The 27,347-nt window shown below is 43.9% G+C and overlaps 1 protein-coding gene across 5 annotated transcripts in view; it reads right to left on the minus strand.

The window, feature by feature from the left end:
* The window catches only part of Pcbp3 (poly(rC) binding protein 3), a 183,931-nt gene that overhangs the window by 97,776 nt on the left and 58,808 nt on the right, over nt 1–27,347 (minus strand). For all 5 annotated transcript variants that reach the window (XM_038343760.1, XM_038343759.1, XM_038343757.1 and 2 more), the window contains exon 2: nt 25,587–25,685. The gene's annotated coding sequence lies outside the window, so the exon portion shown is untranslated. The remainder of the gene's footprint in view (nt 1–25,586; nt 25,686–27,347) is intronic.

The following is a 27,347-nucleotide window of genomic DNA, read 5'->3' on the forward strand; positions in this document are numbered from 1 at the left end:
TTGGGATCACATGAGAAAAAACAAGAGCAATAAAGTAGGGCTGTCAGATGCGAGTTTGATATTGTATTTATATATGCTAGCAAGGAAAATTCAAGGTGAAATCAATTACACTCGGAACAGTATGGAAAAGAACAAAAGAATTAGAACTAAATTGAACACATATGCAAACCTTGCCATGTAAAAACTATAAAACATCATAGGAAGATTTATAAAAGGGCTAAATAAACATAAGCCATTCTATCTCCCCAGATTCAAGGGCTTCCTGTTAGCATGGAAACACTCCCCAGATTATGTACATATTCATGCAATCCTTGGCAAAACCACCCTTATTTACAGGAGTAAACTCACATTGAAATACAAACAAACCAGAATAGCCTGAGTACCCTGGCCTGTTTCAAAGCATGTTCAAAACTTCCTGGTGTAGAGTACAGCCTAGCATAAGGATACACATGTGAGTCATGGGTTGGAACTGGGAATCCAGAAATAAACCTCGTATCTATAACTAGATCAATTTTTACTAGGATGCTAAGACATTTCAACACGGAAAGAATCATCTTTTCAACAAATGGTGTTTCAGAAAGATGAACATGAACCTTCATCCAGCAACTGATGAAAACAGAGGCAGAGACCTGTAGCAAAGCACTGGGCTGAGCTCCCAAAGTCCAGCTGAAGAGTGGGAGGAGTGAGAATATGAGCAAAGAGGTCAAGACCATGATGGGGACACCCACTGAAACAGTCTACCTGAGCTAATGGGAGCTCACCAACTCCAGCCGGACAGGGAAGGAACCAGCATAGGACCAAACTAGTCCCTCTGAATGTGGTTGACAATTGCATGGCTGGAGCAGACTGTGGGGCCACTAGCAGTGGCACCAGGATTTACCCTTACCGCTTGTCCTGGCTTTTGGGGAACCTATTCTCTTGTATGGATACCTTGCTCAGCCTAGATATAGTAGGGAGGGCCTTGGACCTTACCCTAAGCAATGTGCCTTACCCTCTCTGAGGAGTAGATGGGGGTGGGGTGGGAGTAGGTGGAGGGGATGTGAGAAGAGGAAGGAGTGAGAACTGGGATTGGTATGTAAAATGAAAAAAGATAGCTTGTTTTCTTTTTTAAAAAATAAGATAAAATGAAGTATATAAAAAAGAAAAAACATAAGTTTATACTAAATGTTTTTGTCAAAGAGCTTTTAGGTGAAAACCCCAAGAAAACAATATAAAGTTTTAGAAAGGCACCCAGTTGAGTGAGGAACTCGTTAAGTCCAGGGGACAAATACAAAGCAGCCCAATTATCATTAGCTGATGTGCCTTTCTTGCTAGGACTGGTTGATGACCAAAGGTGATGATTAATTCCTTGTACCTATTTCTGCACTTAATCTCTGATAGACACACACACACACACTTATTGGTGAGTGGGTTTTTACCCTATTGATTCTTTTTCATGCATAAAAATTTAGATTTGAGATTCCTTATAGGATTACCTTTCAAGGTAAGTAATAAAGTGATTCGTCTTTTCATTGTAAAATGCAGACTACAGTAAAAGACTTCTTGCTTGCTTGCCCTCTGATAATCTCTAACACGCTGCTTGGATGTGAATGTATGTGGGTTCTGGGAATTATCTGTTGTTCAGCTATGATATGTAAAATGTTTAATCCTGTAAAAACTATTTTTTAACTTGAACAAAACCAAACATACAAATGGTGTTGACAAACGGATAGCCTCATGCAAAAGAGTGTTTCTGGACCCCTAATCATACCATATACAAAAGCTAACTAAGAACAGGTGACACAGCTGAGACTAGAAAACTCTTAGAAGACACGCAGGTGTAGATTTGATTTATATATATTATTGATAGTCTGGGACTAAGCAACAATTTTTTGAACACGGCCTTTAGTATAAGCAGCCAAAGGGGAGAGAAATGGATAGGTTGGACCTGAGCAAAATTAAAAGCTTTTCTGTGTCAAATGTCACTACCAAAAGTAAGTAGGCAATCAATAAAATGGAAGAAATTTTCTAATAATCTTATACTTAATAATTGTATCGTATCCAGAAAACACAAAGATCCCTGGCAACTCAACAATAAAAAGACAAACAGCTCAATCAAAAGTAGGCAAGGAATTTGAATGCTGTTTCTCCAAAGAAGATCTACAAATAACCAATAAGCAACACGCAACACTGCTAGGTATGAGAAAAATGCTAAACAATACCACAACAAGACACTCTCCTACCTACCAGGGTAGCAGTGACACAAAAGCAGAGACAACAAGTGTGGACACGCGTGGGAAAGAACAGAACACACACCTATTCTGTCAAAGGGCAGAGCACCTTTGGAAGACAGGTGGACATTTCCTCAAATTTAAACACACTGTGTTATGCAGGCTGCTGAGGGAAAACTGTTATCAACAATCTTGGTCAGAGGTAGACCCTGCAATCATCGTTACAGATATAGGTGTAGATTTCATGATGTTTGTCTGTTGGAGGCCGTGGAAATGTGCAGCATAGGGAAACGGGTAAATCAGGTGTCTACCCACCAGATTCTGATGGAGGTAAACCTGTCTAGCAAGGTTTGCAGGACCACTGACTCTGAAACCTGGTTGCCTGTATTTGTAATTTCTCTCGTGTGCCACTTCATTCCTTCCCTAGAATACCTTTTACATAGGAAAGCTACTGATTTTTTTTTTAGTTAATCTTGTATCCAGTCACTTGACTAAGGGCTTGCTTAGTATGTTTGTTTTGTTTTGTTCTGTTTTGTTTTGTTTTATATACAACCTAGACCAATCTACCAAGGAAGAGGGCCTTTTCTTGATTGCTACTTGATATTACAGGACCAAGCCCACTGTGGACAGTACCATCCCTAGGAAGATGGGTCTGGGCTGTTTAAGAAAGCTAACTGAACAGAAGCCAGAGGGAGAGAGAGGGCAAGTCAGTAAACAGCATTCCTTTATGGTTTCTGCTGCCTTGGGTTCCTTCTTGTCTTGATTTCCTAGATGCTGGGAAGATGAAATAACCCCTTTCATCCCTGAGTTACTTTGGATCTTCAGGTGGATCACAGCAACAGAAAACAAACCAGAGCAGTGACCCACTTCCTCCAACTAAATCCCACCTCCCAATGAAGCTCTCAAATTATGAGTCCATCGGGGAAGTATCCACTAAGTCACAGACCTCGCAATCCAGTCACCTCTCAATGACTGGACCCAGCATCTGGGGACCCAGCCTTTTCAACATGGGAGCTTTAGGGAAGAGGCCTGGACATCTAAACCACAACACAAAAACTATTTTTTATTGTGTGTGTGTGTGTGTGTGTGTGTGTGTGTGTGTGAATGAATGACTGAATGAATCAATGAATCAATGAAAACCTAGCCACTAGGGTAAAGGTTAACAGCTGAACTGTCACTCACCCTGCTGGGAGAGGGAAATCAGTTTTCTCCAATATAACACCGGGCATGTCAACCACCCCAGGACAGGCTTCATGTTCAGGAATAGTTGACCAATATATAATTCGACTCTATAGTCTGTGTGCTTTTATTGGGTTGTAGTTTCAGGGGGTGTTGTTTGTGGGGTGGTAGCAGTAGTTTTTTTTCTTGGTTTGGGGAGATTTTTGTTTTTGTTTTGGGACTTTGTTCTTTGAGAAGAACTTAAAGTTAGGTGAGTAGGGGTGGGGAGAGAATCTGGAAGGATTTGGAAGGGAAAAACATTTAGTCAAAATATATTTAAATTTAAAATCAAAATTTATTTAAATTTAAAATACCACAACACAAATATAAGAATAAAGCATGAATGATTTCCTCTAATGAAGGTATAGAAAAAGGCATGAGACAAGTTTTTAGACCCAGCACTCTGGAGGGAGAGGCAGGGGGACTTCTGAATTTGATGTCCTCTTGGTCTACAAAGCAAATTCCAGGCCAGCCAGGAATACACAGTGGAACTATCTCAAAAATTCTAAATCCAGGGGAGGAGAGGGAAGGGGGAGGAGGAGGGGAGGAGATGGAAATTTTTAAATATAAAAAATAAACCATGAAAAAAATGCAAAAAAATAAATTATTTATAAATTATAAAAAAAATTCTAAATCCAGATGAAAGAATAGATGCATTTAAAATTGAAGTGCTTAGCATAGCAAAAATGTCACGATAAAAAAATAAAGTACAAACAATGAATTTCAGAGAATATTTTTAACAGGGCTAGAGAGATAGCTAAGTTACTAAAGCAGCTGTCAAACAAGCACAAGAACCCTGGGACTCACTGCCAGCTTGCCTAATCAGTAAGCCTCAGTCCCAGGGAAAAGACCCAGTCTCAAAACACAAGGTGTTAGCTCCTAAGACGCATCTGTAGCATTAATCACAACAAAAGAAACAGTATCTTTATTGTATCTAACAACAATCCATCAGTAAAAATATCCTAAACTGATAGGGCAAAAAGATCAAGAACTTTACAAAAAAAATGTAAAAGTCATGAAAAAAATACTGAAATGATTTACCAGATTATGACGTGAAGCTTAAACCATCCAGAGCTATCATGCTCACTGGTCACTTTTGGGAAAAACTCAAGAGTTTCAGGGCAGACTCTGGAGGCCCAGGCCTGGTTGCAAAGCCAATGAACATTGTGCTGGTGGCTTGGGACATGGTGACTGTTCTGGGAAGGGTGTATGGTGCTGCCATCGGGCCCAAGGGCTACCCTCGCCAGACTTTCCAGGAAGGCTCAATAACGCAAGAATACAAACGCTCAGTCATCACCCAGCAGAGCACTGTGTGCAGCTTCATGATGCTATGCATGATCTACACTCCCTAGTACCCCAACAGATAAGAAAGCAGCCTGGAGGACAGAGGGAAAGGACGGGCTGGCCCTGGATGACTTGAAGAAGACAGAGCCATAGGACATCCCAAATTACAGAAACACCGGCATGGAAGGCTGCAAGGCATGCTGGGTAAATCTCATTCAATTCTATGCCTGAAAAAGTCAAAATAGTAAATTTTGTTCTAATTTTGTTCTATATGTTTTATAACAAAATAGTGAAAAAGGAGCATATGTGGCAACATATGTTATATATATTCTATGTGAGAACATTTGCAAATATGGATATATCTGATTTTTACAAGAAAAGATAATTAAGAAACTTTAAAAGTTAACCCTCAGTGTTATGGGGCAGGCAGGAAGGTCTGCCTTTAGCAAAAGCCAGAGGAGTTTCTTTCTGAGCACATGCCCTCCTGACAGTAGGAAACTACCAAGCAGAGCCAGGAAGAGACACACAGGGACTATCAGGAACAGGTAAAGGATGCTCTTAGAATACAGTGCCACCTGAGGGGTGGGGATTGTAGGAAGAAAAAGTTCATGTAGCCTTGAGTTGTTTATTTCTGTAAATATGTATATGTGCATGATGTTTATGTACACACATATGAATGTTTAATATGTGAGCACATTGTGTGTGCACCCAGTGATGCGTGTGTGTATACCCATGATGAATTCCATGTGTGTGTGTGTGTGTGTACGCATAGTGACTTCTCTGTGTGTCTACCTAGTCACTTCCTAGTGCTGACCTCCATAGAGCTAGAAGCAAAAATGCCCTATAGTAAATAGTAAAAAGTGTACCTATACCCAGAACTCCATTTTTGAATATTTCTATATTACAAAGAACCAAGGGCCTTGAAGGAAATCCTGATGGGGGCTGGGAAGATTAAGTACAAGAGAAGCTTAAAACATTAAATAGGAAAATAATGAAATGATTCGGTTTGCTCTTTAAAGTGTGGAAAAGAAAAGGATTCGGAAGAAGAAAAGGGCAAGGTAATGGTCCCTCTTCCCACAATTAGCCTGAAGATTCCTTCTGGCCAGACCTAGACATTTGAACTCCCAAATCACGGAGGCCCATGAATGATACATCCAGATAGTAATGAATCAGAAATCAGAAATTTCACAAAGCAAAACTGATAATACTAGCTAGTAAATAGGAAGAAGAGAAGGAAGGGTCTTACTCAGGGCAGATGGCCGTGTCTAAAAGGCGTGAGTGCAAATGTTACGGGAACTGAGCCGACAGTGCACACAGGCACTGTGCTAAAGACTGATTCAGGCAGAGCATAGCAGGAGATGCTGAACCCAGGGCTCTGATATGGACGGGATGGGCAGTTTGTCTGCTCTTCCCTCCAGAGAGCGTGTGAGTCCAAAGAGTCAAGGCTCCTAACTGGTAAAGTCACTCTATTTCCCCAAACAGGGCAGGTAAACATTCTGTATCCAAAAGTGAATCCATAACAAAGGTATGACCCACACAGGTAATATCTCACCAAGAATGCTTGAACTAGATCATAAGGATAAACCCAAACATGTGGCTTTGAACTGGTTTGGTATGATTTGGGCTTTGAGACAGTGCCTCACTCTGTAGTCCAGGCTAGCCTAAGCATTAAAAAGGCTGGCTATGTAACCCAAGCTAGCCTTGAACTAATGGCAACTCTCCCACGCCAACTTCCCATGTGCTGGCATCACAAGTGTAGGGCCAACATGCCAGGCTAGTTCAAGATCTTCTATTTCAGGAAAGAGGTCGTATTCTTCAAAATGTCAGCATCACAAAACTGACAGAAGTCTGTGGAAGCACTCCAAATTAAGAGAGAACACAGCCACATCCGATATAGCATAGTCCCATGCCCAGTCTGGGTCCTGACTCTGTAAGGAGACATTGGGCAACGGACATGCTCTAGTGCAGGCTGACAGGATCGCTCAGCATGGAAAAGCACACGAATCTGACAACATAAGTTCATGGAAAGAAAAGACTCCATAAAGTTGTCCTCTGCCTTCAATATATAACAAATGGCATGCCATGTGCCCATCCCTCCCTTCCTCTCCCCCGCTCTCTCTCACACACACACATTTTTATTATTTTTGTTTTTAAAATAAATTTCAATCAGCATGCTTCCATATCTCAGAGTCATATATTTTTTACAGTCACCCATCCATCGCCCCCGTCGGTCTTCAGCTTTTTCAACACAAGTGACTCAAGCTGCTCACGATGGTGATGACAGCCCAAGGACATCTCTCTGGCTCAAGCTCACTACATTTCTGAGCTTCTTGCTGGAAAAAAGGAAAGTACCTGTGATGGCGGGCCTCCGACACGGACACTAACCCTGGCACTGGCAGAAGCCACAGTGAATGCATTCCAGACTTCTCAGGGTTAACAGTGATGACGAGAAGGGCAAAGCTAGGAGCCTGGGCTTGAGCTTGTCCAATGATGACTCACCTCAGGTTCCTGCTACTTCAGTGATAAAATAGGAAAACCAAGACCTTGAAGATTCAGGGAGGAACTTCTGCCGGGAACATTACACTCATTACAGAAACCATCTGGTCATGTATTTATTCCTAGAAAGGAGAGTTAACCCCTGCCCCCGCACCATCTTATAGCAGCTGAAATAGCCTACAAGTTTTCCCACATCTCCTCCCTATGGGACTAAGCAGGTACATCCTGCGGGGATGTACCTGCCAAGGTCACAGAGTGATTTCAAGAAAAGCAGTCTGAAACCTCTGCATTCCCGTGCTATAACCTGACTCCCCAGCCCAACTAGGCTCCATTCAGTGAGAGTTCCATCCCATGATTTATTTCCACCCAGACTTAAGATGAACACAGGGGATGGAGAGCTGCACTCGCTCTTGTACTCCTCAAACCAGCTCTCTGTAGCTACAGCAGCCTATGAGGTCTAGCCTAAGACTGAGACCCTTCAGAATGGCGGGGGGTGGAGGGATTAGAGGTAGAGGTAGTCCCTCACCAGCTTGTTAAGAAATCAGGATACAAGCAACAAAACCCAGAAGAAATCAAACACACTTTCTCAACAAAGTCAGCAGACCTGTAGATAACAGTCTTGTCCAGTAGAAGAGAAATTAACCTGGACACTGGGAATAAAGCTCCCACCACGTGCATGCACATGCTCACACACACACTCACACACACACACACATTCACACACACACACATTCACACACACACACACACACACACACACACACACTGAAAGCCTCCTTTACTATAGCCTAGGGTTTCTGGGGCCTGTTGCTGGTTGCCTTTCATATGCAAAGCCAAGGCAGCACTGAAGAAATGATTAAGGTAGCTCATTTGGTGGCCAACCACAGAACAGGAGAGAGCAACCTAACACATACTATTGCTCTGTGGGAAAAGGAGATGAGACCCAAGATGAGAGGGCAAATAAAGTGAGAAAACGTTAACCAGGAAACATCAGCATCCTGGGCCCACCACGCCAGGTGACGTTCCTAAGGATCAGGAGACACCAGCTGCCCTGAGCTGGAGCACAGAGGATGATACAATCATCCCACAGTGTCCCTCACTCCCCCATCCCCAATCTCTCACGCTGCCCCCAGGAGCACAGCTGAAAAACTGTGGAGCCTATTCCCTTTGATGTAAGAATGGCCAAGATCAAAAACACTGATGACAACTTATGCTGGAGAGGTTGTGGGGTAAAGGGAACATTTCTGCATTGCTGGTGGGAATGCAAGCTGGTACAACCCCTTTGGATGTCAGTGTGGCGATTTCTCAGAAAATTAGGAAACAACTGTCCTCAAGACCCAGTAATACCACTTTTGGGTATATATCCAAAGGATGCTCAATCATACCAAGGACATGTGCTCAACTATGTTCATAGCAGCATTGTTTGTCATAGCCAGAACCTGGAAACAACCTAAATGCCCCTCAATCGAAGAATGGATAAGGAAAATGTGGTACATTTAAACAATGGAGTACTACACAGCAGAAAAAATAATGACATCTTGAATTTTGCAGGAAAATGGATGGAGCTAGAAAACATTATTTTGAGTGAGATAACCCAGACACAGAAAGACAATTATCACATGTACTCACTCATAGGTGTTTTTTTAAACATAAAGCAAAGAAAGCCAGCCTACAAACCACAGTCCCAGAGAACTCAGACAACAATGTGGACACTAAGAGAGACTTACATAGATCTAATCTACATGGGAAGTAGAAAGTAGAAAAAAACAAGATCTCCTAAGTAAATTGGGAGCATGGGGGCCTTGGGGGAGTACTGAAGGGGGGAGGGGAGAGACAGGGAGGAGAGCAGAGAAAAATATAGAGCTCAATAAATATCTATATATCTATATATGTATATATATATGTATATCTATATCAAAAAGAAAAACTGTGGAGCATCTATACCAAGCATTTGTGTCAGTGTGTCTTAGAGGTAACAGTTCTCTACCCTAAATGCCCTCTATAGCAATGATGGGCCACAGCAACTCTCTGGCTCCAGTTATTGTCTCTGTCTTGTGGGCTCGCCAGACAGTCTGGCAGCAGGCAAGAGTGGGGTACATGAGTCATCTCATCCTTAAGGGGGAAAAATAAGTCTGCTCCTCAATGGCAAGCTACATTCCGATCTGAGTCTCTGGGAGGAAAAGGATACTCCAGAATCCTGACAGGAAAGGCAGAATGAAGAAGGCCCAGAGGACCCTAGAGAAAGAGGAAGTAAACTACCATCTGACATCTCCCCAGCTGGGTAGCTCAGCCTCCGTGGAGCTCCCGGAAACTGCAAGGCACCTGCTGGCTAAGGAGGCATTGGTGGGGGACAGGACTGCGGTCACGGCTGGCTAGTGAGACCCGAGGCCTCCACCGTCATGCCTGCCTTGCGCTGCTATCTCAAAGTCATAAATGACACTCCTTGGTGTGTCAGGACTACAGAGACTGCTGCCCTGTGTACAGATAGCAGTTCCCCATGGGTAAGTCTATCTGCTAGGTCAGATGTCAGCGATCTTGTGCTAATGTCACAGCTGCTAACAGGCCTTCTCCCCAATCTCCTTTCTTTAAGACAGGCTTCACTATGTAGTCCATATTGGCCTCGAAACTCATACTCCCCTCCCTGCTCCAATGCTGTGATTATTAGCATGCACCATTATACCCAGCTATATATCTGTCTTTCACTCAGTAAATCCCTGCCCGGGTGATGCTTCCACATCCCCCTTTTCAGCTGAGCACTTCCAGACACCTGAGGCCTCACCTATGGTAGACAGTCTTCCCCCAAGACCTTCTGCCCTCCAACCCGGCAACACACATTTGGCAGAGCACAGAGCCAATCACCCAACCACAGAGAGTCACGGACACACTGACCAACCTGGATTACACCTCTTTTGAAGGTGCTGGTTAGAATTTCCATGATTGTGGGAAGTAAGAATGTTACAGATCACAGATCAAGAGCCAATATTTGAGTAGTAAGAACATTATAAATCACAGTTTAAGAACCAGCATTATTTGGGGCTATTTTTCTATCTGACCTCACATCCCATCTTGGCTATCACAGAAAACCTTTGAGCTAGTTCTTAGCAGATCACTAGCCTCCACCAGCACTAAAGCCAGGACTGTGTTCTGGATAAAATGTAAAACCTATAGCAGAGTGCTTCCTCCCTCATTCTGCTGTGCTGTGTGTAGCTTGCCCATCTGTTGTCCCCACCAATGTAATTGCTACGTGCATTGATTTACGGCTGCCTTTGTTCTGTGATGATACAAGTTTGTGTAACTACTACTTTTGGAACATGTCATTCAGAACTATTTGAAACCATGTTCCTGTGCTATGGCCACTCATATTTGGCTCAGAATAAACTAGCTCTTATTCACTTGGCATGGAGCTATGTTTTGTATCAACAGCATAGAGCTGGTCTTGAATACTGATACATGTGGACATACCTTGGACCCCAAGATCCTAGAATGAATTTGTCCTCTCTCATACCTTCTTCCTTGCCACAAGCAATCCACCTGATTCCACTCAGTTCTGAGGTTATGATGACACAGCAAGAGATCAAGACCACAGAGAATGGCAGGCCACCAGAGCTGGGCGGAGTGGGGGGCCGAGGGGGATGGGACGTCAGTACTTCCACTCCTAAGAACTATGACATCAAAGAAGGACACCATCACGGGCTGGCAGGATGGCTCGGTGGGATAGCCCAGATGGCCCTGCTTGCTGCCACGCCTGAAGGCAGGAGTTTGGCCCCCAGAACACATATAATAGAGAAAAGCAGCAGCCCTCGCAACTGTCTTCTGACCTCCACACCTCCACACCTGCACTGTGGCACGCACACTTATACGCACTCACACTCACACAATAAATAAACGTAAAGGAGAGTTTTAGGAGAAAAAAGAAACACTTCACTTTGTCGGTGCCAGTTGGTTTAGCGAACTCTTCCTTCCTCCTGCAGTCACCAGGGGATTCAGGGTCACACACACCCTTTCCTGCAGCTTCCCTGAAACATCTGGTCATCAGAGAAGTTATCCTGCTCCCCACAGACTCTGGACCCACCTCTGGGGGTGATCTTTCCACCTCTCTGAGGAATCACACCCCTACCATTCTTGAAGACCTGTGACTCGCTCCCAGTGAATAGCTCCTATTGGTCCCCAAATCCACGGCTCCTTCCCCATTTTCACCACGGCTCGCTGCAGGACAAGCGCAGCCCTGGACAACTCCTACCTCTGACCTGAGACCTCCTGACTCACAGGCCAACTTCTCTGAACTTTAGAAAGCGCGATTTCACAATTCTTTAAAAAGGGGATCCTCCCTATAGAAAAAAAATCATCCCATATTTAATTTTTTATTAAAGACAGCAGCAATGTATCCAAGGAATTTAAAAAGCACTACTGATCTAAAGGGGGAAAACAAAATCCTATAAGTTAAACTGAGAAATTCTTGAATTGTGAGTTCCAGGACAGCCAAGGCTACACAGAAAAACCCTATTTCAAAAAACCAAAAAAAAAAAAAAAAAAAAAAAAAGAAAGAAAGAAAGAAAGAAAGAAAGAAAGAAAAAAAAATAAAAGGAAGGAAGAAAAATAAATTCTGGAATTTATTTTTGTTCACTAACAAAATTATGAGGTTATATATATGAAGGTTATAAAGACATCTAATAAATCTGACTAAAAACCTGCCATAAATAATAAACATTAGAAATAAAGGAGACAAGGCTAGAAATAGCTCACTTGATAAAATGCTTGACATGCAAGTGTAAATTCAACCCCAAGAATCCATTTAAAAAAAAAAAGGAAATAATGGCTCAGGCTTGTAATCCTGGTTCTGAAGAGGCAGGGATGCTTGACCGAACAGCCTATTCTGCTTGAGCTCCAAACCAGTGACAGATTCTGCCTCAAAAAAATGGAGAAGGGAGAGAGGGAAAAGAGAGAGAGAAAAAGAGAGAATATCAGAGGAATAGCATGTCCTCTGGTTTCCATCTCCATGCACATATATATGTACCCACACACATAAAAATACACATACATGCATATCCACATATGCACAAAGAAATTAGAGAAAAAGAACTTAGAATGTGAACCACACTGGCCTTAATCCTAACCCCAGAGGAACTTTGCATGACCTTGACCCTGAGTGTTGCAATAGTTTTAATGCTATGCAAACCCTGTCCTTAGCAGCGGCCTACCTGGAGCTCTAACCTTTATGCTCGGCCCCATAAACTATCGGGAGCATATTACAACTGGATAAACAGTGAAAAGAATCAGTAAAATCTAATAGGTCTGTTTTCTAAAGTCAGCATCTTAAATTTCATCAGTGGAACTCACTACACTAAGAGGTAAAGTCATCAACTGAGTATCTGTAGTCTGGGTTTGTAATGTGTGTGTGCACATGTGTGGGAGTGCACATGCAAATGAATGTAGAGGTCAGAGGTGAATGACAGATGTATTCTACCAATCTTGACCTAATTTTTTAAACAAGTCTCTCCTAAATCTCAAGTGTGCCATTTCAACTAGACTGGCTAACCAGCAAGTCACCGGGATCCTCCTGTCTACCTTCCAGTGTAGAGATTACAGATGTGCACCACCATGCCTGGAAGATCCAAACACAGGTCCTCGTGCTGCTTGCCCAGTAAGCTAAAGTGCTTACCACTGAACCATCTCTCCAGCCCCAGCTGCGTAAAACAGCTGCAACAAACATGCTTAGTAAACTGCAATTTTCAATTTTTAAAGACAAATGATAAGCAGCAACAGAAAGAAACTGTGACTTAGTGAAGACTACTTAGCAGCCAGCAAATACAGCAAGCTGTATTTGGGCCAAGTAAAGGGTACGTTAAAATTCAGCCAGAAATCCCCTTGCATCTAAAAACATCTTAACACACAGCCACATCCAAACATATTTTCCTCTATACTATTATGTATTAGATAAATGCAGTATCAAAATCCCAATTCCAATAAACAGATGGCATAACCATTGGAAAAGGAGTTGAAGAGAGAAATTTACAGCAAAGAAATCAAATGGGGGTGAGACAAACATGGTCCCCTACATCAGAAACTTAAGATCCTTCAACTGCTCCCAATGCAAACTATAAGTTTGGGAATGGTAGTAATCCAAACACTCAAAAACTCTGAGGCAGAAGGATGTCTATTAGTTCAAAGCCAGGCTGGGCTACAAAATAAATACCAGGCCAGTCAGGAATACACAGCAAGTTGCTGTCTCCATCAGTCGGTGTTTGATCTGTTTAGACCCACATCTCAATGTGAATCATTTTGTCTGTTGTTTACAGGATCTCCTTTATGTGCGGAGCTGACCTGGAACTCACGGCCCTCTGGAGTCCTGGGATTACAGGCATGCAATTATGTCACTGTGCCTTGCTTCAGTGTGATTTGCTCTGTAACTTAAAAATCATTCTAAAATTCATCTAGACAGCAACAGGCCAAGAAAGCCAGACAAATAATTAAAGGAGTAGGATTCTTTATCAGACATCTAAGTATCCTATATGAGTACAGCAATTCCAACAGGTGAGAAGCATGATGACAGAAAGACAGACAGACCAGTGAAGAAACATGGTGCACCACGCATTGACAGTAACACAATCACTGAGAAGTGAAGTAGTTTCCAATGTGTGAGGTTCTTAATATTTATAAGAAAGAAATTGCCTGCTCTACAGAGCAAGTGCTAGGACAGTCACCAAAGCTACACAGAGAAACCCTATCTTGAAAAAAAAAAGGAAGGAAGGAAGGAAGGGAGGGAGGGAGGGAGGAAGGAAGGAAGGAGAGAAAATTACTTAGGTCTTTTCCTTATGTTTCTAACTAAATCTCTAGTAAATTACACAGTAAATGCAAAAGAGTAAACCGGGTCATACAGCCATTGCCTTTGCTTCGGGGTGATGACTTCCTAGTGTAAATGCTAGAAGATGGCAGTGTGATTGCAGTATGAAGTGAGACACCCAACATGCCACAGAGCAAATGCAAAAGCAAACAGCACAACTGGAAAAAAAAAATCCCTCCCAGAAGGAAACACACACAATGTCTTCAACTAGGGAGAGCATTTATACATCAGAGCAGATCGCAGGGCTACTGGATGTTAAAACTGCCCTACTGGGACAGTACTGAGACACCTACACCAAGGTGCAGGTGTGCACAGGGCCCATTTCCAGGGGAGAGAAAGCCCAGGTTTGACTGGCCTAAGGCTGGAAAGAACTAGTAACCTAGACCAGCCGGGCAGTTCTATGTGGCCACCTTCTCCAACTTAGGAGTTCAACACGCAGGCACAGGGCCCACAGCAGAGACATGCTGTGCAGCAGGATGCTCACCTCAACACTGCTGGGGAGGAACAGTGTGCCGAGGGGTAATGATCCAACAAACCGAGCCTACACCCATGCAGAAGGAAAAACACAAGCCTCTAAATGGGCCTACAGCCCAGACTAGGTAGAACATTTCACAGAACGCTAGGCAGTAGAAAAAGCACAACATAAAAATGTAGTGGATCCAGTTCCACCCCCGCCAGGCAAAAGACCTCAGGCGTCCCCCTGAGCACTGGGCAAAAACTGTACCCAACATGTGGATTCATGAGCGCAATAAGGACAGTGAGGGGGAGGGGGCTCCATAAACATGCAAGAAACCAGGAGAGCGAAGTCTAGAAGCCTCAGAAAGGGAACCAGGAATGGAGGGTGTGGGGGTCAGCCCTGCAGGACTCCAGTGGCCTGGAGAGACCCATGTCCCTCATATTCTGCATGACAGAAATCAGGCCATGTGGAATGGAGGGAGGAACCCTCCCACAACAGTGGCAACTGTGTCTGAGCTCTGCCCTGGCAGGAGACTTAAGGGAAGAAAACTTAGGGAGCCTTAATTTCATGATTTTTTTTCTAAAACATTTGCTATCGCCTTTTAATGTTCATTTTTCATAAAGCTGTAAACATATAATTTTCTTGGTCTCTCAAGCATAGCGAGTTTAAATTTTATTTTTTTATTCTTCTCTCATACATTATATCCCAACCACAGTTTGCCCTCCCTCCACTCCTCCTACCCCACCTCCCTTCTCCCCCAGATCCACTCCTCCTGTTTCCTCTCAATAACGGAGCTGGCCTCCCAGGGATATCAACTGAACACGGCATAACAAGTTACAATACGTCTAGACACAAACCTCATATCAAGGCTGGACAAGGCAACCCAGTAGAAGGAAAAGAGTCTTAAGAGCAGGCCAAAGAATCAGAGATGCTCCCCACTCCCACTACTGGGAGTTCCACAAGAACACACAGCTACACAACCGTAACATCAGTGTAGAAGACCTAGATCAGACCCATACAGGATCCGAGACTGTCCCTTCGGTCTCTGTGAGCCCCTATGAGTCCTGCTTGGTTGATTCCGTGGGCTGCATTCTTGTGGTGTCCTCAACCCCTCTGGCTCCTACAATCAATCCTTCCTTTTCCTCTTCTTCCCCTGGCTCTGCCTAGTTAAACATAAATTTTTAAATTAAATAACTGAACAAAGCTTCTCATGAGCAATAGTGACCCCAGTAACTGCCTTGCTTCTGTGCCACATAACCTCTCTCTGGTTGCCTGTTTGTTTTGTCTTGTTTTTTTGATATCTATCCAGCTCTACATTTCTAGTTCCTAGGTCTGTATTGCTATCCTGGACTTGAACAGATGACACTCTACACTGTAACTTCCTTCTGCGAAGTTGAGCATTAACTTTCCTGGGCCCCACCCCACTTCCCCAACCTCAGTGCTGACTATTTCTCTGCTCACCTGGAGCTAAGTCCTTCCCAGACCACTAAGTTCAGCTTGCTTGTGGTTTTGCACACTCTATATAATTCCTCTCCAAACTCAGGCATTGACCCAACTGCCTTCAAATCTACTCAGACACAAGGAAAACTCTCTGCCCTCTGGCACCTTCCTGGGCTGCTCCCGGAGGCAGGACACCCTCCATCTGGACTCATTCACTCTAGAAGCCCTTTCTCTCCTCCAGCATTCCTAGGTTTCCAGAACCAGAAACCCACTAGAATGCAGCTCTACTTTCTGCCTGGGATGCTTCCCTACTGTGCCCATGAGCACCTAGGTCACTTGGAGGGCAGGGTCCTCACTCTTCTGCCAGGCTGGAAGGGAGTGAAGCAGGAGACTGTTTCTCAAATAAGATTTCCTCCATTTCCTAATTTGCCTCTATTCCTACTGCCTCTTCATTCTCAGAGGTGGACAAATGAGACTCAGGAGGGGATACTTAGTTTCCCTCGGCACATACATATAACAGGAATACATATGAACCATACATATGCATATAGTGCACACACAATACACATGTATGCTTACACACCTAAATGTGTACACTACACCCAAGCATACATGTATGCACATTCACAAAGACGCCATGTGTTTCTATCATTTGGGTGATATTTTTTAAAGGTTGATTTTTATTATTTATTTATGTGTGTGTCTCTGTGCCTGTATGTGTACATGTGTGTGGTACCCACAGAGGATAGAAGAGAGTGCCTGATCTCTTGGGGTTGGAGTTACAGGTGTTGTGCAGTGTCTGATATAGGTGCTAGGAACCCCTGAAAGAGCAGCAAGTGCTCTTAACTGCTGAGGAATCTGGTTGTTTAGTTAGCTGGTTTATTGGTTGGTCAGTTGATTTGGTTGGTTGGTTGGTTGGTTGATTAGTTGTTTGGTTGGTTGGTTGGCTAGTTGGTTAGTTGGCTGGTTGATCGTTTTTGTGTGTTTGTGGATGCTAGAAATTGAATTTCGGGCATGATGCATGCCAGGCAAGAGCTCTACCACTGAGCTATATCTTTAGTCCCATTTTAGTTGGTTGGTTTTCAAATACAAAGAAGGCAGTGACAGTGACAGGGTTCATTATAAATTTTATCTGCCATTTGATTTTATTTTTTCCTTTCTTTCCTTTAAGTCAAGGGAATCAACTTTTTATTTTCAGAGTGGACTTCAAGCCTGGAGCACTGCTGCACATCTGTAACCCCAGTACTTAGACTGTGGGGGTGGGGGGAAGGTGAGGAGCCTGAAGCCAACGAATGTGATAGAGCGAGAATCCAAAACAGGGCGAGGGAGAGCAGAGTGTGAGCCATCCTGAGAGCTAGTGGAAGTGGTCTGCTAGTAGGCGGGGCATAGGAAACAGCACCGGGGTCACATGAACATATTCCTAAGAAAACAGGAGGTGACCTTACCCACGGCTAGAGCAGATAGCTCTACAGTAGAGAAACAAGGAAGTCTGAGAAGTGATTTGAGCCCTTGGGACTGGGGAGAGGACAGAGAAGTAAGTGCTTCTGTCCTTCCCTGTAAGCACAGTGTAGCCCTGAGCAGAGCCTGACATTTGATTCAATGGGAACGTGATAAAGAGAAACAGGAGTGACAGAGGCGGCTCAGTATGCCAGGAGTGCTGGAGAGACTGGCCACGTCCAGGGCATAGCCAAACTCTGGCCCAAAAGACTATACACACAAAGCCAGCGTGAATGGCTGTGCAGCCTCCCCATAGCCCTGTCCCTCGGTCTAAATGACCTTCAACACACACAGCAAAATGAAGAATGTGGATGATGGATGACTGTATGTTGAGGAGCTGGGGCAAGTCACCAGCGGGTCAGGACAAGTCACCAGCGGGTCAGGACAAGTCACCACCGGGTCAGGACAAGTCACCACCGGGTCAGGACAAGAAGGCTCCATAGCTAAAAACTACATCTGCAATAATGAGTTGAAACTTTTTCTTAATTTCAAGTTTTTCCAATTCTGTAAGTTTTCAAAGTAATCTGAATAAATGGAAAAAAGCAAATAAACCATTTGACATTAAAAGAACAAAGGACATCTAAAACGTTTAACAAAGGACTTGTTATTTTCTCAGTTCTGACTTTAGTATAGGTGGAGAAGAAAGAGCTCTGAGACGGGACCAGGAGTGGCCGAGGAGAAATGGGGATCATACAGCGGACTGCAGGCACATAACCCAGGAAGGACCCCCAGGCTTCTCCATGGAGGGCGGCATCCATCTGGGAAGTTCTGGGGGATGTTGAAATGGAAGCCAAGTGTTTCCAAAGCTACCACTTCTCCTAGGAAGCATCACTGCAGATGAGCTCTGCTCTGGTTTGGCACACCAGCCTGGAATCCCACCGGAAGCAACTATAGTGCCCAATCAACGTCACCCACGGCAGGAGGGCCATTCTGTTCCTAGCAGCTCAGTACCTCTAACAGCTCCCGCTTGACTCACAGTAGAGGCCACGGGTGCCCACTAAAATGCTCCTGCCTCCACTTGACTAAGGCCTTTGGGAGCTCCCAGAATCTGCCTGCAGCAGCCCGCCAGAACCCATTTGCTCACAGCCCTGGGTGGCTCACACTGTGCAGAGCAGACAGCTGAGGTAACTATGGTGGACTCCGGCCCAGCATCCTGCTTCATTCCCAACATGGACGCTAGATCAAAATCATACTCCATCTGCGAGGAGTATGAATTGGCATAAATATACGACGGGAAAGGCCTAGCAAATAGAAGGTGTTTATATGCTGGGATCCAGAGGCCTTCCCTGGAGATTTCTGTGAAAATTAGATGTGACTGGTAGTTATAAAGGTGGTCTTCGAGCAACAGGGACTTGTTTGTGTGTTCCCTAAGAAACAAGTATCATTAACAGCACCCATTACAAACCAGCCCCCACCTACAGCGCAGAGAGAAGACAGGCTCGCAGCACCCTGTTCCACATTCGCCCCACATGTTCTATTCTCAGTTCCTGCTCTATGCAGACTAAGAGCTAGTCTCAGGATGCCCTGCAAAACATCTGACAAAGTGCCCCGATACCTCCTTGACCTCACTTCTGCTTCATGCCCCCCAGCGCATACTGCTCCTGCCATAATGTCTCCTTGCAGCCCAGTGAACACATTGGGCATGCCCCCAACAGCCTCTGTGCCAGTTCCCATGGACATGGAACCCTTCGTCTACCAGCACCATCAGACTCACTCCAGGACCTCCTGCAAGGCCTTCCTCGAATAGCCATTCCAGAGGCTGCCCTGACCAGCCTATCGGCGTGGACCCAACATTACATTCTCCCTTCTTTGTTTCCTTTATGGCAGTCTTTACCACCGGACATGCGAGATAGTGCATTAGCTGACTGCAGCCATGTTTTGTGTCCTCCACAAGGATGTCAATATGCTGGAGGAGTGCCCAGCCTTTCCCAGGAACATCCGGCCTACAAATGAATGAAAGAACAAAGGGAGTCATTGCTCCAGCAATTTGCTAATAAAAATCTCTGTGCATAACAGTCAGGAGTCCAGGACTATGTACATCGCAGGTTCCCAGGCTTTCATATTACCTTTCATGGGAGGCTTATGGATAAGTGATCACTCTTCTGTTGTGGCAGCTTGGGGAGGGCAGTGGTTTGTAACTGCTGGGCTGTCCCCATCCTCACAGTCTACTGTCAGGCCCGGGGGGGGGGGGTAATAAGCTCTGGGAGCTCCTGTACCACCACCATGGAGTCAGATTTGGCCTACTTCTTGCGACCCAGATAATACAAGAGTTCTTTCACCCTCTAAACCTCAGGAGAGGAGTGAAACAGCAATACCCATCTCGAGGATCACGACAGGGACTGAGCTAAAGCACTAATGGAGATATTTGAGTCAAGACAGTCAGTGCAAATCAGGGACTTTGTTAATATTAGCAGCTTTTACAGTTATATAGATTTCCCCCGAAAGACTGCTTAAAAATAAGTCTCCTGCTAAAAACTTTGAAAATAGCCTTTATAAGCTTAGGAAAAGGGTATCTAAATAGAGCAACTAAGAAAAGCTGAGGGCAAGAGAAATAGTCATCCCCAGGAAAATGCCCCCCACCTGCTGCTTGGTTATCCAATACTAGGTGGTCAGTCCTGAGATTATATACATACAAGTAATGTTATATGGACTAAACAGTGTATGTGTGTATGTGTGTGTGTGTGTGAGAGAGAGAGAGAGAGAGAGAGAGAAAGAGAGAGAGAGAGAGAGAGGGAGAGAGAGGAGAGAGAGAGAGAGAGAGAGAGAGAGAGAGAGAGAGAGAGAGAGAGAGAACAATTAAAGAAAAAAGCTCAGAGGACCATGAGCTTGAGAGAACAAGAAAGGAGGATAACATAAGAAGAGTTAGAGGGTAAAAAGGAAAAGAGGGAACAATGTAATCATCTTTTAATTTCAAAAATTAAAAAACTAAAATTTTTGAATCATCTCAAAGTAGTTTGCACACTGGAATCAGGATCACAATTCAGAACCCAGGCTGAATGCATGCTGCTGTGGGTCAGGGTCCTCTCCACTCCCATTGCTCACTGGTTCCTATGCGGTACCCATAAGGCCCCTGCTGGACCATCCATCAGATCAGCTGGCTTTGGAGATGGTAACAGAAAAGCAGGGCACTGCTGGCCGCAGCTCTGCAGATAGAAGGAAAGGCCGTAACTCACACTGCCATTGGATCTGGACCAGTTACAGGTGCTTCATGTACCCTGGCATGAAGCCAGACACGAGGAGCCAGCAAGGAAGACACTAACTAGCACAACATGCAAGTGAGACCTTTAAGAGAATGTAAGAAGGAGACTAGAGAGGATGATGGCTGCACTTGCAGAGGATCCCAGTTCAGTTCCCAGCACCCAGCTGACAACTAGCAACCATCTGGAACTCCAGTCCTGTGGAATCTGATCCCCTTTTCTGGTCTCTGCAAGCTCCCGCATGCACTTGGTCCTAAGGGCATCCAGGTGGCACAAGTTGAGCCAGGCTCTCGCACTGGCATAGGTTTACATGTACACCTCAGCACTTACGTGAAACTGCTCATCCATCACAGGACGTTTTCATCAGGAAACTATCTCTAAAGCAGAGACACGGATAAGGCAAAAGTAAAAGTAAAGTGCTATGCCTTTGGGAAACTTGAGAATGGCACGGACAATCATGCTCTCCTCCTTGAGTTCTTAGCTGGAATTTTCCTACTTTGGGCACACAGTTCTGTGGCACAGTGCAGTATTCTAGCCAGAGCATGTTGCAAGAGTAAACTTCCTTCTGGATATGGTGGTGTCCTCTATATCACACCAGCCAAAAACTGACAGCAACCTGCTAAGGAAGGGGGTTTCTTCTAAACCCTTTGAAGTTCCAAGCTAACACCAGATTTCCCCTGCTCTGGTCTCTGGCACCACACTCTGCCATAGCAACAAGCAAACACCTAATGCTAGCATCTTCCATGGGCTTTTGTGTCCATGCCATGCCAGGGTAGGACTGAGGCTCCTCCAGACACAGGTGGGCTTCGGGAGCTTTCCCATTAGAAGGGGATAAACAAGGGGCACACGGGGAAAGACCAGCCCAGGAAGGGCAGCACTGTGGACTGCCCTGTGGGCATTCTAGCCTACCGCTCCACAGGCCGCATTGATGCCTTGGGACTGGGAGAGCTGTACTATGGATGGACACATCTGGAAATGGGGTGCTTAGGTGTTCACGGGTGGCATTTTTGCTAAACGTGTCCATAGGCACTGAGGTTCATGGATAAAGAAACTCCCAAACTAAGCAGACACGGTGAGGATCTGGCTTCAGGAAGGGGGCGACCTTGACTGGTTCTGCGGGTCTAGGGGACAGAGTCTCCATTACCCTGTCTCCAACTGCAGACTAAGATGAGAGCACTGCAGTGCTGACAAGATTCAGGAGGAAGAGCCGGCTTCCAAGGGCTCCTACTGGGGGAGGACAGGCAAGGATGCTCCAGCTCAATTCCCATCACAGATTCACTGGTACAATTACCATTTCTAAATAATTAGCACTCTAAGCCTCGGAGCAACAGAGAAGGAAATAGTTGGGGATGAGCTTGTTTACTCCTCCAGCTCAAAAAATAGCATTGTGAGGACAATGTGTGGCCCTGACGCATTTGTGGAGGTGGGAGGATGTAGACCTCAAAGGACTAGCTGATGCTGGCCTGGCATCAGCCTGCGCCCTTTCCACCATGCAGATATTCAGGCCTGAGAAATCCCCCATGGAGAAGCTTAGTGCCTCCTCCCATGCACCTGGCCACATCTAGAGAGGATGTATTTTTTTGTTGTGGTTACTTTATTTTCTTATTTACAATGGATCACACTTTAGGTTAAGTGTAGGCATAGATGCGCATACACGTCTCAATGTTTTAATTATGTGGGTGTTTTTTTATGATAAGCATCCAATGGTTTGGAAAGGTTTGGTGTCATTGTGTGTGGACATAGGTTAGAATCATCTTAAACTTCCTCACTTTTAGTTCCTAGCCTTAAGAGTGGGTCATTCTCATTAGGAGACTCAATCTATCTGCCCACTCACCAACACTACCTAAAAATATCTGCCGGATTCTCCAGACAACCTACCATATGGCAATCAGTGACAGAGAAATCAGCTGTGCCCAGGTCTGCCTCAGACCCTCAAAGGCCAGCTGGCTCCCCATATAAGCAGATCCTGCACAGACAACAGGCCATACACTCACACCCTGCTCTTTATTAGCATGGGCCATTGTAAAACGCATGCCTGTTCTATGTGTGGAGGCCTTGGGAAACTCTGGAAAGCACAAGAAATACATTTAAAAGTACCCCAATTCTCTCCCACAGAAGGGCTGACGGTGGCGTGTTTTTCCCTAAGCATTTTATCATAATTAACATCTGTTTTAAAACAAAATGACATCAACCATATGTCCTCTCAGAGTAGTTCACCACATATGCATGTATGTAATAATTTTAACATACACCTTTACAGCCTTTTAATATTTGTTGTGGCTCAAAGAAATCTGTCTATGAAAACCAGACATCTGTTACTTGAGACTACTTAGAAAAACATTTCTATAAGGACACAAAGAGCAGGTTAATAGTCATATAATTATTCTCTAAACTAAAAGCATATGTCCTTTCTCCCATAAACATAAAAGTAACATCGGCCCATTGAGAACATTTCAGAAATGTGTGAACCTGAACAACATTGACCCCACCTCTCAGCGAGACATCACAAGCCTTTAGCTGTTCTTCTTAGAGTTTTAAAATTCATATGTTCATGTACATACACCATACACACGTACACACAGGTGACTTTATGTTCCATTCACTACTTTTTACACATGCTATTCACATGTACCAGTGTACTAGGTATGTTTTTTTCATGTCCTAAATCAGTTCTATAAACACTAACTGCAATCTAATATTCCATTGTGCTATAGAAATACAATAACTCATTTACTTAATCCTCTATTGTTTTGGAGCATTTGACTCACTTCCAACTGTTAATTATTTAAGTTAATACTATAAGTGTTTTCTGTACATGAAATTAGTATTTCTCTGATTATATCCTAGAGGTAAATTCAGAATGGTGGAAATTTCAAAAGTCCATACATGTTTTTAAAGTTTCTCATACAGATGAACAATGTGCCCTCTGGAAACCTGATTTGAAGGCCATCCTGGGACATGATGACACTCTCAGGCTCGGGGCTTCATGACCCAAACACAGTATTCCAAATCCTCTCAAGCTAAGAGTCAGGTCAGAGAGATGGCTGACAGAGACGCCACGCACTGGCTGTCTAGGAACAGCTGGGCCAGCCTCACTCTGGGCTCCTACTGTGAAATACTTTGCTCAACATCAGATAAGCATATGCATGGGACTGATGAGACACGGGAGGAACACAAAAAGAAAGCAAAGATACAGCAAATTCGGGATTTTCAAACTAGAATTATTTATAAATGAATCTGGTCATGCTAACACTGAAGCAGGGATGAAAGCCACAATGAACTCAGTATACAAAGGTCTGCCGCCAGTTCTCACCAGAAATACTCGTGAACATGCCTGAGCCCAAGAGTTTAGACTCTAATACTACTCTCCACCTGACTGAGGGAGTGGGTCACCAGTAAACAGACACCCTCAAATACCTGATGCTACTACAAGGCTTCCCTTGAAAGGACGCTCTGGCCAAGCGACAGTTATCCCAGCATGCAAGACTATAAGAGTCATTCATTTCAACTCTGAATCATAGATCAGATAAAACTCAAGGTCTAAAGCATCTGAGAATATGCAACTAAGTGGTCTAGCTCACCAGCTAATGTGTATAGTCTGCTCTCTAGTGATCTAAGCCAGAACTTCAGGGTCACTGAAGTTATCCTTATATCCTTCTATACAAAAGGCAGCAAGTGAGGCTCCCATGGCCCTACAAGAATAGCTAGGAGCTGATGGATGCCAGCATCTTCAAAGATCTAAATTCAGCCATAAATGTTGTGGTCACCACATTTCTTGCATGCTTTCATTGCCAATGTATTCAAGAGACTAATTCACTAACAGTGACACAAATTTCAGATTGGTATGTTTTCACGGCCAATGTATTCAGGAGAATATTCACTAACAGTGACACAAATTTCAGATTGGTATGTTTTCACGGCCAATGTATTGAAGAGAATATTACTAACAATGACACAAATTACAGACTAGTATAAAACCTACTGAGTCTTAAAGAACAAACAGTAGTGAGTGTTCCAGAACAAAAGCCTCTAGGGTATTAAACACCTTTGTCACTTCTCATCACTCGTTTGCCTGCTGGTCGCTTGACTACAAGTCACCGTTCCCGTCTATTGGCCTTTCAGTTTCAACAGGCGGTAAACTTTACCTTAGAAATTTGCCCTCTGTTAGCTCCCAGATGTGGTGTCATGACTGAGGAACTCACAATGGAAAAATTTGTTTCAAGAGTACAGATTTTCTTCCATATAGTTCCTGGGTTATCTCAACTCCCCAAGCAATAGCAACTCTAGGTGCTCCCTGCCTCAGGTGTAGAAACCCAGGAGCTTTCCCCGGCACAAACAACCCTCCTCTCCTCAGCATCAAATACAGGCCCAGACGCAAGGGACAACTGACCTAGCTCAGGGCAGAGACTTGTGAATACAGTTGGAGCACTGCTGGTCTCCACACCCCGCCTGACACGGATACCCAGCGCATCTTCTCTGTAGACAAGCCTGCTTTTGAGGAACTTGCCTCCAGACTCTCTAGTGGCTCTGAAAGTAGGGGGTTCTGCACTAGAGTGACACGGTTTTAATTTCCTCTGCTTCCTGGAATGTTTGACATTGCAATCAGTGATTCTACGCTGCTGTTCTTTCCCAAAACTGACTGGCAAACTTTATACAGTTCATTTCCTTGTGATATTTATAAGCCAGTATAATCGGCTTCCATAGAACACCTTATAGTAATCACGTTCTTTTTATTAATTCTTAAGCACAAACTACACAAGTGGGAATGGAAGAGCAATAGCCACCTTCAGAACTCTCTCTTTCATGTAAACAAAGCAAAAGTCTTCCCAATTAACTGTTTAAGAACTCTGGAAATAAAAGGCTGGAGGAATCTAAGAGTTATTTATTCGAGGAAAAACAACTGGGTCATAACAAGCAGAGCACATTTGGTGGCATTTCTAACTTACCCTATTCTCATCCCAGTCCCAGGTTCCACAAGAGCTCAGGGTCAGGAGCCAGCAGCAGCAACCGGAGGGCAGAGCAGGGTTTCACTACAGCAAAAATACCTGCATTTGACAAGGAAGAATTGCGAATCAATAAGTGAAACATGTGCCTCGAGAAACTAGAAAAAGGAGAGAAAATTAACCCAAATACAATCATAAGGAACGGTAAATTTTAGAATTAAAAATAAATGGAAGGACAGGAAAACAAGACCAAAAGTTGGTTCCTTGAAAAGCACTGACAAACCTGTCCCTAAACTAACAAAAAGAGGACTAAAACCAAGAAATAAAGAACATTACTACTAAACTTACAAAGACAAAAGAATAAGGTAACACAATGAATAATTTGTATCAAAGTTAGATGAAATTAACAAATTCCTAGAAACATAAACAAAACCAAAACCTCTAGAAAATATAAACTTGAAACAAGAGATTGAATTAGGGAAAAAACTTTCCCCAGGTGGTTTTCTGGTAAATTCTGCCAAATTCTGTTTTAAAAAGAATGAACACCAGTTGTACCAACTGGTTCTGAGAGTGAACTTGACACAAGTTAAAGTCACAGAGTGGAAGAAGCATCAGTTGAGGAAATGCTTCCTTGAGATTCAGCTGAAAGGCATTTTCTCAATTAGTGATCAATAAGTGAGGGCCCAGCCCATTGTGGGTGGTGCCATCCCTGGGCTGGTGGTCCTGAGTTCTATAAGAAAGTAGGCTGAGCAAGAAATGAAGAGGAAGCCAGTAAGCAGCATCCTCTAAGGCCTCCACGTCAGCTCCTGCCTCCAGATTCCTGCCCTAATAGAGTTCCTGTTCTGACTTTCTCTAGGGATGGACTCTGATCTGGAAGTGTAAGCCAAATAAAGCCTTTCCTCCCCAGCTTGCGTTCTGTCCGTGGTGTTTCATCAGACAGTGACAGAAACCGAACACAGGAGAAAGGACATGTCATTGTCCTCTTCCATTCTATCACATTTTATGAGGCCAGCGACAGCTGACACCAAAACCATGGAAGAAACCTCACAGAAGCCCGAGACAAACACCTCATGAACACAAATCACAACAGAACACTAGCAAATTAAATCCAGAAATACATAGGTCTGCAAGACCAAGTGAGTTTTACCCAAAATGCAAGGTTTAACAATCAAAACGTAAACAGTGTCACAGGAGTGGTAGTGGACACCCAATAACCGCAGTACTTGGGAGGCAGAGGCAGACGCAAGAGGATTTCAACTTCAAGGGCATCATGGGCTACAGAACTGAAAACTCATCTCTATAACCAAGGGATAGTTCAGTAATAGAGCACTTTACCAGGGGTTGCTCTGACCTTGATCCTCAGCACGTGCTAATGGCATAATATTGTCTACCGGCTACAGTTATTGTATAATGACCACATAAGTGAAGCTGGTATGGGTCATTAAAACCTCAGTACTTTTTTGTGTGTGAATGTGATCTATAAACTACTAAAAAAGGAATATTACTGTAGCTCACATGATTGCATATTTATCAATTTTTCCTTCCAAGTCTGCCAATTCTTCTCTGTGAAGTTTCTACATAAGTATTACATAAAGTTATTACATAAATATTTAAGCATTCTAGTTCTTACATATACATACATGTAAGCATTCTATATATTCTGTGGTTTAGGTATTAGATACAGTGAGATACCACCTAACAATGTTTCAGCCAGTGACCGACTACCGAAGTCCTAGCAGATTATAATGGAGCTGAGCCAGGAGA

This window comes from Arvicola amphibius, chromosome 9 (genome assembly GCF_903992535.2).
Source record: "Arvicola amphibius chromosome 9, mArvAmp1.2, whole genome shotgun sequence".
Taxonomy (NCBI): Eukaryota; Metazoa; Chordata; class Mammalia; order Rodentia; family Cricetidae; genus Arvicola; species Arvicola amphibius.